Raw genomic sequence first — 14642 nt, 5'->3', positions numbered from 1 at the left:
TGATTTTAACTCAAATTTGTGTCTAATCTTCCCTAAACTTCCATTTGATACTGAATATAAAGATGGACAGCTTGTGACTACCCCAAGTGAAATGATGATATCTATCACCCCCTGGTATCTGTTGCAATGTTGTCATAAACCCGGCCTCTTCCATGTCAGTGGATGGAACATGGACCAAACAAAAACATGTCTGTCTACAAATCCATTACATTTCTAGACTGTGGTGTACCTGTCATTCTTGGTAGTTCTTCTCATAATTGCATCTTCAAATGTTTGTTTTAAATCACATTTCATATTCAGTCACAGTCATTGTATTTCTAGTCACTGGAAATACTCCCTTGTAATTACAAGTAGTTTCAGATGTTATGTATCTCTTGCCACAGCGGCATAGTGCGTGCAGGTGTATTCTCAGTGCCCTGTTGGACACAGGAAGCATGTGCAGCTGCACTCACGCAGATTAGCATCTTTCCTCCAATCGTGCAGTGTCGGACGGTTGGGAAAGTAAACCTCATCAACTGGCTGGATCGAGGGGCAAAGCCTATTCATGGCTACTTGTTTGTCGTTGAGAAGATTCAGGTTTGAGTAGAGACAGCCACTAAAGTCATTTCTCACTGCTCTAAAATGAAGGTGCAGTTTCTTACAAGACACAAGTTCTTCTTTGTTTTAGGTTTAATCTTTCTACTTGGGCTCAGCAAGAAGGTAAGTGGAAGAGAGGAAGTGGGTTGTATTATGATTTAAATTTATCTTTATCCTTCCAGAATCATCTTTATTAGACTCTTGTATTGTAGGTAGACGTGTCTGTAGTCAGGCTGGGTTCATCTTGTGCACATTATTTATCATGGGCGTTTTTTATTTGGAAGTCACAGGCGAGGCAGCTACTATGAGTGTAACTGCAGCTTGTGTGAGTGGATTTGTTATCCTTCTTCTCACTGTGACAGGTACTGTCGTCTACATTCATGTTTCACTCTATTTTACACTCGGACTTCAAGTTCACCTGAAGTGAGTTTCATTCATTCAGATCACCACCTGCAGGTAATTACGAAAGAAAATATATGAAGAATTATCATCAGTATTAATTTGTATCTTTGTTTAGGAAGTTTCTATCATCTGGAAATTACAGACATTATTATTATTATTATTATTATTATTATTATTATTATTATTATTATTTATTATTAATATTATTATTATTGTCATCATGACTGAGTTCCTCTCCTCTCAGTACAGGAATTGTCATCAGTGTGTAGAGTCCATCAGTTGAAATTTTCATGGAATGCTGCTCAGCAGATGTGTTTCTTTTCACAGAAAGTAAAATGAAATGAGTGCTCTCGGTATCGTTATATGAATCAAGTGCTCTGTGTTACAGTGGTACAGTGTGAGAATGGCTGGGATGTGAGGTTGCTTCTGCTGAGATCTGTGACTTCAGGGATGTTAGTGGACATTACCTGTACCTACACATACCCATCAACATTTTAATAACCATAAATTACTACAGTTCAGGAGCTTTCTGGATTTCATTCAAAGAAGATAATGGATTCCGTTGATCTAAGGACTGATCCGGAGTATTCAGGTCGTGTAGAATTATCTCTGTAGAAACCTTAAAGTGCACTCTGAGTCTCTAGCCTGACGAAGGCGCTCAGCTGTGTACAGTTCAGGTTCTGACAAACCAACCTACTGGGAGTTGCTTTAGTTCAGCTGGAGTCACTCTGTCTATCTGAGCCAACATTTGTCTAAGACATTCATTCATTTATTTCCTACATCTTGTTTGGTTCACTTAAGGTGTGTCATGCCTTTTATATGTGTGTGTATTTATCAGTTTGTACTAAAATAGATTTCCTTATTCACACTGATTTGCATATGCAGGTGAGCACACATCAGTGCAGTCTTACTATTCTAACTGCATGCAGTGCTCAGGTGTCAGAGCGATTTGTGTGTACAGTCATCTGAACTACGTCTGGTACAAGAATCAACAGAAGGGGAGAGATTGAAGGGCATCTTATACAGATGATTTTGAATTCTGCAGACAGAGTTTTGCCAATAACATTAAAAGGACAGGATTTCCGCTCTCCAAATCAATGTGATTTAATCTGCATTACTAACAGCACGTCTGCTGGAGTATTTGAGATAATGCATTTATACCCATAACTTCATGTCTTTAATGCTTTTCTGCATGACACATTGAACTCTTGGGATACTACTGTCATTGCCTGACAAACTAGTGTGTGCTAGTACTGATATTCAACATGTAAATAAAAGATTGAAGACTTGTGGCTGTATCTGAAGTGAAACCAAAGCATTGCAATCTCCCCTGGTGGCTAACATTATAGAACATAAATACCATCTCCTCCATGTTAGTGGATGGAGACATGGACCAATCTAAAAAGTCAAATACATTTTCTCAAGATGGTTCTGTCATTTTAGAGTGTGTCTTATCTCCTCTATTGTTCATGTTTCTCATAAGTTTGGTTTAATTAGTTATTTGGTAAATTAAAATTGATTAATCTTCATGATTGACAGCTGAAGCTGACTCCAGGATTAGTGAGGCTCATGTTCCTCACCTCCAACAGTGTGTTTCTCCCTCACTCTGAAGTCTAAGGGCACTTCCTGTGTTTTTTTTGTGAACTGAAAGTTTCCTCATCTTGTATCGTCATCATCTTAAAATGAAAACCTGCCGACTGGTGATTCACCAGAAGAAAATACATGGAGTTAGTTTTATAAATGTATAAGTTTATCTACTGATTCTCTGATGTGCTCTGTGTTACAGTGGTAAGAGTCAGAATGGCTGGAGTGTGAGTTACACTTCTACTGAGATCTATGCCTTCAGAGGATCAGCAGTGGACATTACCTGTACCTACATGCCCATCCAAGTGGAATAACACTTGATGCAGTTCAGAAAACTTTCTGGTTCATTAAAAGTGATAAACAGGTTTCGTTGATCTACAAGGACTGATCCAGGAGTATTCCAGGTGCGTGTTTAGGAGTATCTCATGAAAACAACAAGTGCACTCTGAGAATCTCTAACCTGAGAGAGAGGCGACTCAGCTGTGTACAAATTCAGGATTCACAACAAACCAGCCTGGAGGAGTTTTTGTGATTTGGGCTGGAGTCACTCTGTCTTTCACAGGTAACATTTTCATTAAGTCAGTTTGAAATGTTAGTGTGTATGTTAAATAAAATAACATGTTTGTTCACAGGACCCTCAGCTCCAGGTACATGAGGAGATCAACGGCCAATCCATATTCTACCTGAGACAGAGCCTGTCACAGCAGGTATCAGCTCCTGATCATCTTTCCTACGTTTGATATAATGACAATGAACTTGTTGGAATGAAAAAATACTTTCACCTCCAACATATTATTACTGAGGGCAACCCTATCACTGTGCTATAGAAGGACATGGCGTTTCCCTTCTCCTACATTGGGTGATTCGCCTCCTCATGAAGCTACAATAATGTGGAAATAATTTTAATTTAAACTTTTAACAAATAATACAGACAGTGTTTTGATTGTATTTCTCATCCTGTGTGTTAATATAAACTATCCTTCAGATGTCCCAAGGTTTACTGTCAGTGAGTCCCTCTGGTGAGATCATGGAGGGCAGCTCAGTGACTCCCCAGCCTGCAGCAGTGATGTAGCCCAGCAGCTAAATGCACCTGGTACAAGGAGAGTAGAGATAAAGCAAGTTCAACGTCTCATTGAAGAGACACCAATTTGTCCTCAGCTCCATCCAGTCGTCAGACTCTGGAGGTATTACTGCACAGCTGAGAATGAGTGGGGAAGGAGTTCAGCAAACATCTCTATTACTGTGACATGGTAGAAACACAGGTTATTAAAGGGAAGATATATTGAATCTGTCCTTCTTTTGTCCTTTACCATTTTAAATGTGCAGATATGGGTCGTTTGACACCATCATAAATATTCACAGTCAACAGACCATCAGCAGCACAAGAGAATCCGCAGCATCAGTTTGAAACATCCAAGCTCCACCATCCTCAGTAAACTTAAAAAGATATTTCCTTCTGTGCACATTCACGTAGCGAGCAAACCGCTCAGCAGACAGACAGTGGTGAAACAAAGGCCCTGCTCCTGTGCACACGTCACACATACACCCACTCCCAGCCGGGGGAGGCAGTGGCTCATTAACATTTTAAGAGACACGCCCCACAAACGAGCCACTCTGAACGGGGCTCTTACACGTTTTATTAGGTAGAAACTCTGTCTAATTGTGGAAAGGTCAGAATATATCACGTTTAAGTCACATTACAAACTGGACTATAGTTTGAAATCTGTGGACATTCAGGAGTCTAGAGCTTAGGTGTAACAAATCATTGAAAAACCTCTCCTTAGCAATAAGGAAGAATTTTATATGTCAGTTTAACAGCACTTGCTGTTGTAACTCAGTGCCTCCACTCACTAGGCACCTTTGGCTTTGCTTGTCATATCATATAGCAATCCCCAAATGTTAAACACAATGTCTGTCATCTGTTATCATCATTCTGTTTTCACACATACAGACGCTCCAAAGCCTCCCTCTGTGTCAGTGAAGTCCCTCTGGTGAGATCATGGAGGGCAGCTCAGTGACTCTGACCTGCAGCAGTGATGCTAGCAGCTAATTACACCTGGTACAGAGAACCGAACTCTGCTTCAAGGACCAGAGGGCGTTTATCGTCTCTCCTCCATCAGCTCTGGGGACAGCGGGGTCTACTCCTGCAAGTCTGAGAATCAGTACGGACGGATCAACTCCACGTCTCTACACTTAGACGTCCAGTGTGAGTAGAAAACATCCACATATCCATGAAACCCAGCACTGTCTCGCAATCTTACAGAAAGTTCCTGGGTCCGCCCCCTTATCTGGATTCACACCAAACTCTACTGAGTTCTTCCCTGACCCGTACCTCATCCTACCTTCAGGTTTCATGCTAATCGACTCAGTAGTTTTTGTGTAATCTTGCTTAAAATCAACAACCAACAAACAAACGGACTGGGGTGAAAACATCTGTTGTTGCATAGCTACACTATATGACGTCATTTTCTAAACTCATAGTGACGACATTCCCATCATATGATCATAGATTATTTTTCAGTGTATATAAGCTTCAGGTCGTCTCTATAGTCCTATTAGAGGCAGGAATACAGCAGATAGGCAGTTTTAAGATTCAAGATTCAAGATTCAAGAGTTTATTGTCATATGCACAACGATAACATTAAGCAGTCGCTTGCAATGAAATGCTTGGGTCACAGGCTCTCTTATAACAATGCTCAATCAAAATTTAAAATTTAAAATAAAATATACATATCTAAATATATATATACACCTAAAGAAAAAGAAAAACAATAGTGCAAGTGTGTGCAATAGTGCAAATATGCAATGTGCAAATATGTTAAGGTGCAGAGTTATGACAGATTGGAGGAGTTTAAAAGTCTTATGGCCTGGGGGATGAAACTGTCTCTGAGTCTGGTGGTGCGGGCCGGATGCTGCGGTACTGTCGGCCCAGACGGCAGCAGGCAGAACAGTTTATGGCTGGGGTGAAGGGATCTTTAATGATCCGGTTGGCCTTCTTCCTACACCGCTGGGTGTAGAGGTCCTCCATGGATGGTAGCCCGTCCTGGTGATGTGCTGGGCAGACTTCACCACCCTCAAAGCCTACGGTTGAGGCGGTGCAGCTGCCGTACCAGGCGGTGATGCAGCCAGTCAGGATGCTCTCTATGGTGCACCTGTAGAAGTTGCAGAGAATCCTGGCATCCATGTTGAGCCTCCGCAGCCTGCGGAGGAAGAAGAGCCGCTGTCTGGCCGTCTTCCTGATGGAGTCTGTGTGGTTGGTCCAGGTCAGGTCATCACTGATGCATGATGTAAATCTCTAACTTCTTTGTGACATTACTTAGAAGTCATCTATCCATTATATGATGGGGAATAATGTTCTGATCAGTATATGATTTAGTCTCTCTGCTATTTGTGGAAATATCTTGGAAAATGTGTCTTTTGGGTCAAATCTTTGCTCATCTTGACCTCTGACCTTTGACCGATCAGCTGAAAAGTTAATATTCACTATAATATTCAGTAAGTTTGGTTCATGTGTTGAGTTATTTTGTACATTCACACACACGGGCTGAAAACAAAACCCTCAGTACCTGCTTCTGTCTGTGCTGGCGCCCCGGGTTAATAATGATCATCTATATTTAAGTAGCACTTATAAAAACCAGAGATTGAAAAGTTCTTCACTTTGGTGAATGAATATTTCTGAGATGATTTCATGATCTTGCATGTTTTACACCAGACGCTCCAAAGCCTCCCTCTGTGTCAGTGAGTCCCTCTGGTGAGATCATGGAGGGCAGCTCGGTGACTCTGACCTGCAGCAGTGATGCTAACCCAGCAGCTCATTACACCTGGTCCAAGGAGGACGAGGACTCACCAAAGCATCAGGACAAATCTTCACCATCACTGATATCACAGCTGAACATGGTGGAAAGTATCAGTGTGAGGCCCAGAACACACAAGGACGTAGTGAGGCCACCTTACATCTGACTGTTGGAGCAGGTGAGTCATGTGAAGTCCTAACACCTTTAAAGGTTCTGGAGCTGTGGATTGACTTTAGCCTGACTTTCTTTGTCCTTTACATTTTAAATGTGCAGATATGGGTCGTTTGACTTCTTCCCCATAAATATTCACAGTCAGACCATCAGCAGCACAAAGAGGAATCCACCCAGCATCAGTAAAAACATCCATAAAGCTTTCACCATCCTCAGTAAACTTGAAAGATATTTCCTTCACTGTGCACATTCACGTGACGAGCAAACAGCTCTCAGCAGACAGACAGTGGTGAAAACAAAACCCTGCTCCTGTGCACACGTCACACATACACCTCCCAGCAGGGGGAGCAGTGGCTCATTAACATTTTAAGAAACACGCCCACAAACAGGCCACTCTGAACAGGGCTCTTCACATGTTTTATTCGAAAAGAAACTGTCGTTATATTCAGTCAGAACATCGAGACAGGTTTAGCAAACATGACAAAAAGTTCTTTTTGAAAAAGTTTCGTCCTGCACCTTTAAGTATCGTGATTTCGTGAAATGATAAAGTAAAAGTTATTTCATCATAGTTTTACCTGGATCATGGAAATCATCACTCATTGGATCAGCCGCTGCAGTTTTCCTCGCTGTGACTCTCCTCTCCGTGTTCCTACTGATCAGGTGAGAAAATCTGTTCCACTAAAGCTTTGTACGACGAATTCCTGAAAATCTGTCCTGTTAAATTAAATCAACTCAATTATTATGTATATTGTTTGTTATTTGGTTCAATTGATCAGAAGAAAGAGAAACTCTCAGCAATCTGCTGATCCTGGGGACAGACTTGACCACAGTGAGCAGGTGAGACACACAGTTCAGCGTCCAATCCTTTCAAACGCCACTATTTCTCATGTCAAACCCTTTTCTCTGTCATGTGAAGATTAAAAACTAGTTATTAAAATCACAGTCAAAATTGCCATTGTAAAAACAATCATCTGGTGTTTGAACTTCCTTCTGGTAATCTATCCATTTCAGCAAATTGCTGAGTGTTATAATTTTCTGTGCTGTGCGGTTTGTTCAACACTTTTTGCTGAACTATGACACTTGATGCTGCTCTAAGTTTGTTGATTTGTAACGTGCTGCTTTAAATCTTGTGGAAGTTTGTGAAAGATTGTATTGATTGGTTCAGATATCTTTAGTGTGGAGCACTGTAATGTGGAGCAGATCACCATTGGGTGTGGCTGTGTAACACGTTGATTTTGCGTTGTTCTGTCTGAGACTAAGTGTGTGTGAGACTGCTGTTCGTAGTCTGTGTCGTAGGGACAAATAAAGTCAGTGTTGGTTGCGTGTGGATGCAGCTCTATAATTAAAGGTTGAACGACAGAGCAGTCGTGTTCTTTCATATCTGTATTTAGTGAGTATGTTGCCCTTTGACGTGAATTTGAGGTAATTGTGTTACGAGTTTGTAGAGATAGCGCTGTGTGGCATTGAGTGTCGGTGAGTAGGGCGTGGTGCATCGGAGAGACGGAGAGTTGTGTACTCGTTGCTGGTCGGAACAAGACTGAGAGAAAGAAGGGAGTTAGGGGGTGTGGCCTATCCCCCTTCCTTCTCGCTCCTTCAAGTTTCTGTGAGCCTGACTTTTCTTTTTTTAAGTGTCTCTGTGTCTGTAGACCTGCCGTTGTATTAAAGTGTTATACAATTAAATGATACACACTATACACCCAAGATATAGTGCTAAAAGAGTTTTTATCAATGACTTGCTTTCAGATAGTTTTGGGGTCTAGGGATTATATTGTGTGTAGCTCGACCTCTAATTAAATGATGTTACACAACTTGTTTCGACCAAACTTGGCTGCAGTCCGCGAACATCCAGCTCCCAGATGTAGTCTTATCTTTACACAACCGATGTGAAAGTGCACACACAAGTGGCTCACATACACACTAAGTGATAAGTTTGTAGTGTTAGTGTTTGGAATTCAACCTGAAGACCTTCCCTCCTTTTGGTTTTTAGTAGAACCACATGTTTCCTGTCCTTGAAACACGTCTGGTGTAGAAGGAGGCGCTTTAAATAAATCAATAGCTGCTATAGTTGGACTCTAACGTTGTCCATACTGCCACATGTACAAGATTCAAAAGCAAATTTGTGTTTGCAGCGTCTACCCAATCAGTCTGAGGAAAACTGTGACCTTCACTATGCCAGTGTCCACTTCATGAAGAGTCAGACGGATCCCGTCTACTCCAACGTCGGATCAGCTGAACCCAGCAAACACAAGGAGGCGGAGGAGGTTGCGTACGCTTCTGTCAACTTTAACAGATCTGCCCCGAGGTGAGCAGCTCTTCATTCAGGACCATTATCCTCACTAACACCACAAAACATCATAAACAGAGATATATCCTATAGAAGTCATTTGTTTTTACACTTTCATTTTCTTGTCTTGTTTAAACATGTGTATTTGTTAAAGGAGACATATTCTGCTCATATTCAGTTTGATCATTTTAATTAGTGTTGTGACTTTAAAATGTTTAATGTTCAGAAAACATCACTTTCCTCAGACTGTCTATTGCTGCAGCTCCTCTTTTCAGCCTCTGTCTCAAACACTTGGTTTTAGCTCCTGTCTCTTTAAGGCCCCCCCTCCTGATAATGCCCAGTCTGCTCTGATTGGTCACCCGGCCCACTCTGTTGTGATTGGTTAACCACTTCCTGTGCGTGTAGGAAATCCTCCACTCTCACTTTACGAGGGACACATTCAATCTCAAAACATTTCTGATAGTTTAACTAGCGTTTCCGTGGTGAACGACATGTTTGTTTGAACCCGTGTGCAGCGGGCTCGTTTGGTGGGTGTGTCAGAGGTGTTCCCCAATCAGCAGCGACTGTTTTAAAAAGGCAGTGACACAATGGATTCTAAAGTTCTCTACAGATGCTGGTGTTAGAAGCTGCTGTTCCAGACGACGGAAGCAGAGACTGTGACATTCAGCCTGTATTGAAGCATTCAACACGTATTTTAACCCACATCATCTACCTCCGAGATGTTTTCCACGAGAACGCCAAGAATGACCTCCTCCGCTAACACTTCGTAACACAAGGTGTTCAACGCACCACTGTTTACGTTTAAATACTGCTTATGCTACGTTTGCTACAGCCCTGGCTTCTGCCGATGATGCAGAGGTACGGGCGGGACTACTGGTGAGGTGTTTCAGGAGCTTCATGTTTTCTGTGGGGCAGAGGAGCTCGTTTTACCAGGAGAGGAGCTCAGACTTTGGGCTTTTTAACTTTGCAGAACTTTGAAACTCAATATGTCTCCTTTAATGCTACGTCTCCATGACCTCCTGATCATTTATTTGTTTTATCTCCTTTCAGAACCAGAGGTCAGGACACTGGAGAGGATCCAGCTGCATTGTACAGCACAGTCAAAAAACCTCCTGCTGTTTAGACCAACGTCTGGAAATCACCTTAGTCCCGATGGAAATATCTCAACAGCTGCGGGATGGATTTGAATAGAAGTTCATACAACTGTTCATGGTCCCCACAGGATGAATCCTACTTTGGTGACAGGCAGACTCCAGCATCATTGTTGAAGTGAATGTTCAGTTTTAAGTGACTTGTCTTGACAGCTAATGGATAAATTGCCCCGAGGATGAATCCAAACGAATTCGGTGACTCGACTTTTATCTGAAATATTTCAGCAACTTGTAGAAGTTGTTAAAAACGCCACATTTAGCCTGAATGAAAAATATCAAACATTTTATAACTTGCAGCTTCAAACATGAAAATATGTGCGGTGTGTGTCAGACGGTCGACAAACTGTAAACTTGTAATTAACTTTTTTCTATTCATAAAATAATCAAAACAAGCATTATTAGTTAGATGTAGTGTGACACTGCTGCCACTAGATGGTAGTAAAGAGTTTTACTGATAAAACCACAGAGAGGATTCTGTCTCTTTCACTTCTTTCTGTTTCTACACTATTGTTTCCAGCGTTTCCATCATCAGCCGATCAGGAGTTGTACTCATTTCCTCTGAGGACTGGAGGGACCACGTCTCATGTGGATGTGAGCTGCTACTTACGTGATGAACGCCTTGAATGTGACCGTTAACACAAAGTGAACTGCTGACACCAGATGAGCTGTGTTGCCTCTGGTGTCTGTTCAAAGTTTGCATCAGGCCCATTGATTTCACTTTAGTGTTTTGTGGTATTTCTCACATCACGTGTTAAACACGTGAAGAAGAAGGAGTTAGGTGTGTTTTAATCCACCATGTTCACACGGCGGCCATTTTCCTCTGACGTCTCTCTCAGGGTGTGAAGCTCGAATGTTGTTACGAACAGAATAATGTTGTACTGCTGTGATCCAGGTTTATAAGTTATACAAAAAAGATTATATATTATCACTTATTCTTCATTCGGATTATTGATTCATTATTATTATATTAGTTTTGGTAATTTTAGTAACATAATAAGTTTGTTTGCTGCACCTTTAGGAGACTGATGTTAATTATACTTTTTCTTTTTCTTCACAACATTATTCATATTTATAGTCTTGTTTATTTCATTTGTTGTTCACTCACAACTTCCTGTTTTCTAACTTTGTGATGTACAGTTTTGCAACAAAGCAGATTTTCTTTCAGGATCATTAAAAGTTTTTTTTTTATTCAGTTCATATATTTTTATTTTTACCTTAAATGTGAAGCTCATTTGTTCCTATTTGCTATTGTTTTGAAACTCTTACTATATTTTAATCTCACTTCCAGTATTTGTTCTGTCTTTCGTTCGTCCTTTTCATAATAAAGCCAGTCAGACGCCAAACGAGACTTCCAACACGCACATATTTATTGTCCTCTTCCCGTGAGTTGAACTGCTTGCGGGTCCCGTTGCAGAGACGAGGTGGATGAATGCTTGTGTGACCCTTGGTTACACTAGAAAGAGTGTAAATGTGGAGCAGGATCAGAGATACGAGGTAAACAGGAGCCCTGGACTTGAATATCAGTAACGAGAATTAACACCGGGATTACTTTGAATGAACTTGTATTAGAACACATAACCTGCAGTTCAAGTTTGTTTGACACTTACAATACAGCATAAATTTACCCAAAATAATAAACAAAAACAAAATTTGTTTTAAAGGGGACATAGCATGCAAATTCCACTTTGTTAGTGCTTCTACATGTTAATGTGGGTATCTGGCATGTCTACCAACCCTCGCGCGTTTTGTTATGGTTCCTCTAAGTCAGAAACGTCATGCTTGAGCGGCTCGATTGCGCTTCCTGGGTATTGTTTCGTAACAAGGAACTGGAAGTCTCCTACATGGTCTTGGCCCACCCCCGTCCCCGTCCCCCACACTCGTTACTTCGGGTTTACACCGAGGCAGCGAGGCTGCGAGCAGCGCAGCGCCGTTCCCAAGCACGCAGCCGGGCTGTTCACACGGGACGAGCATTTCTCCGCTGGTCAGCCCGCGATTCACTCACATGTGGCATTTGTCTGGATCGTTGGGACTGGGAGGCTGCAGCAGCTGCTCGGGAGCGACCGCTCGCTCTCCCGTGCGTGAGCTGGAATTTGTGTCAGCGCCACATAGCCAGCAGTGTGGAAGACTTCGCAGTGTTCACGCTACTGTAACCCCCGAACCCCGACATTCAATGGGTACAACAACAAGCGGAGAAAGCAGAATCGCGGGCTGACCTTATATATACAGTCTATGGGGCTGACCACGCGGAGAAATGCTCGTCCCGTGTGAACAGCCAGGCGGCTGCGCGCTGGAGAACGGCGCTGCGCTGCCTCGTGGTCTTCCACACTGCCAGCTGTGTGGAAGACTTCAGGAGTGTTCAGCTCTACTGTACACCGGGTTACAGTAGTTCCGCGGTTACAGTAGTTACGCCGGTTACAGTAGTTACGCGGGATACAGTAGTTACGCCGGGTTACAGTAGTTACGCGGGTACACTGGGCGCGAAGTGCCGCTGCGAGGCAGCGCAGCGCCGTTCTCCAGCGCGCAGCCGCCTGGCTGTTCACACGGGACGAGCATTTCTCCGCGCTGGTCAGCCCCATAGACTGTATATATAAGGTCAGCCCGCGATTCTGCTTTCTCCGCTTGTTGTTGTACCCGTTGAATGTCGGGGTTCGGGGTAAATGATGGTCTTCATAGCCCCCCACCTCTCTTTCTCTCTCTGTCTGTCTGCTTGTGTGCTTGTAGTGGATGGGCAGAGGGGGACATTTAATTATGTGATTGGGAAAATTAAAACTCCAGGACAACAAGGGGAATACAAAGTATGGGATGCATATTTGATAATTTATATCATATAAAATATGTAATTTATATCGTTTAAAATCATGGGGGAGAGGGGGAGGGGGAGCTGGGTCATTAGCATTTAAAGGAACAGGCACTCAAAACAGGTCGCTCTGTGGAGGGCTGTTTTCTACAGGGTAAAAAGGTGCTGTTTTAAATGATCCTTGTGGTATTTTGACCAAAGTATGTTACAGACATTTCATTAAGACCCCAAGGAACCATATCAACTTGTGGTAAAATGGGCATGCTATGTCCCCTTTAAGATATACACACTTGATACACATTGCCGACATTATGTTCAAGTTGTTGTGGGCTGGTCCAAAAGTTGCTGAATCGTCACCAGGGGCTAAGCAACGTAGCAACACGTAGCAACACGTAGCATCCACGTAGCATCACGTAGCATCACGTAGCATCACTGCCCTCTAAGCATCTACTGATGTAGAAGAAGCTGTTCTAGTGCTGATTGATTTTGAGAGAGCGACAGCCAATGGGGAAGCTCCGGCACTCAGCAGAGAGACCAATGAGGTAGCTTCATAACCGAGTCACATGGCTTTTCAGTTGACCAGTGGTGAATCGTCCGTCCAGTCAGTACGGTGATATATATATATATATATATATATATATGTACACATGTTCACAGGAGCTGATGCAGTCCGGCTGAAAGTAGTTGTGGGATAAGAGTTGTGCAGTAACCTCGCAAATGTACAGGAACTGGTTTGACCACAGCTTAGCGTCACTGGTCAGCCTGAATAAATATAACTGCGGCGTTCATGCAACAAGGGTTGAGCGACATGCTGCTTTAATTCCAGTGAAAGCGTAATATGATTGTTGATATGACGACGGGCGAGAAACTTTAATAAGCTCTGAAAACAGATGTCAAGTTTATATTTACTCAAATCTGGGGGGAAAAAACGCAGCAAAGCAACAAATCTTTCATCCTGTAGAACTCAAATCCGAAACGTGTGAATAAAGATGGATGACACGTCTGCACCTCCTTGAAATGAAGCCAAAAAAAGTCCGGATACGAACGCCGCCGCCATCTTGCACATGGAGCCGCGGTATCAAGGTGCTGCCGATACACGCACTCGACCAATCGTGACTCAGACTCAGCTGTCAATCGTGACTCTTCACCCCCGTTTGAGAAATGCATTTTTTACGCGTACTTTGACTTTTTAGTTTGGTCCATGTCCCATCCGCTAACATGGAAGGGGGATTATCTTACAGTCTATGAGAAGCACAGGTATAAATCTGCGTCTTTGTAAACATCGGTCAGCGTTTTATCCGTCTGTCAGTGTGCAGTCAGACCTTCTACTTTCATGTGTGTGTTTGGTTTGTGTTTCTCTCTGTGTACCGTGTGTGTGTGTGTGTGTGTGTGTCAAAGGAGGCGGATGATGATTCTACGGACACTCTTCAGCCTTGCGATTTCTTGTCCTTGAAACTATTTAGCTAATGAGAGACAGACGGAGCGAGGGAGGGAAACACTTTGAATGTTGTTGTTGCCGTTTATGAAACAAATGGACTTTTTCTGTGCTTTGTCCATGGACATATTTTTTAAGGACAAGTCAGAAATCATCGGAGAGTTTATACAGTGACCGTGATGTTTTCACCCCTCTCCATTTGTCTGTTGGTTTTTATGATCGTCAGCAGGATTTTGAAGAAAGAAAACTAAACTAATTTACGTGAAATTCTGTGGGGGGCCTGACAGGGAGAACGCATACCGACTTGGTGTGGATGCAGATCAGGGGGCGGATCCAGGGATTAGGGCGTAAGCAGCGCCGCACGTTTTAAATACCTGGGACTCCCCCACTAGTCAGCAGAACTATAACAGCCTCTTGGTCGAGTGGAGCGAAGGAATAACGTCAGGTT

At 42.7% G+C, this 14642-nt stretch overlaps 1 protein-coding gene and 2 long non-coding RNA genes across 10 annotated transcripts in view; 2 read left to right on the top strand and 1 right to left on the bottom strand.

The window, feature by feature from the left end:
• LOC124852592 (B-cell receptor CD22-like) overlaps positions 1-14642 on the bottom strand; it is a 483032-nt gene that overhangs the window by 152626 nt on the left and 315764 nt on the right. The window lies entirely within an intron of this gene.
• LOC124852631 overlaps positions 1-14642 on the top strand; it is a 33775-nt gene that overhangs the window by 10668 nt on the left and 8465 nt on the right. The gene's annotated exons all lie outside the window — the stretch shown is intronic.
• Positions 7169-10153, top strand: LOC118099558. Its single transcript, XR_007033038.1, has 4 exons — positions 7169-7187; positions 7304-7364; positions 8657-8829; positions 9862-10153. It is a non-coding gene; the product is annotated as an uncharacterized LOC118099558 (long non-coding RNA).

Source organism: Hippoglossus stenolepis, chromosome 2 (assembly GCF_022539355.2).
Source record: "Hippoglossus stenolepis isolate QCI-W04-F060 chromosome 2, HSTE1.2, whole genome shotgun sequence".
NCBI lineage: Eukaryota > Metazoa > Chordata > Actinopteri > Pleuronectiformes > Pleuronectidae > Hippoglossus > Hippoglossus stenolepis.
The sequence above is the reverse complement of the archived record's forward strand: the minus strand, read 5'-3'. Positions and strand labels throughout refer to the sequence as shown.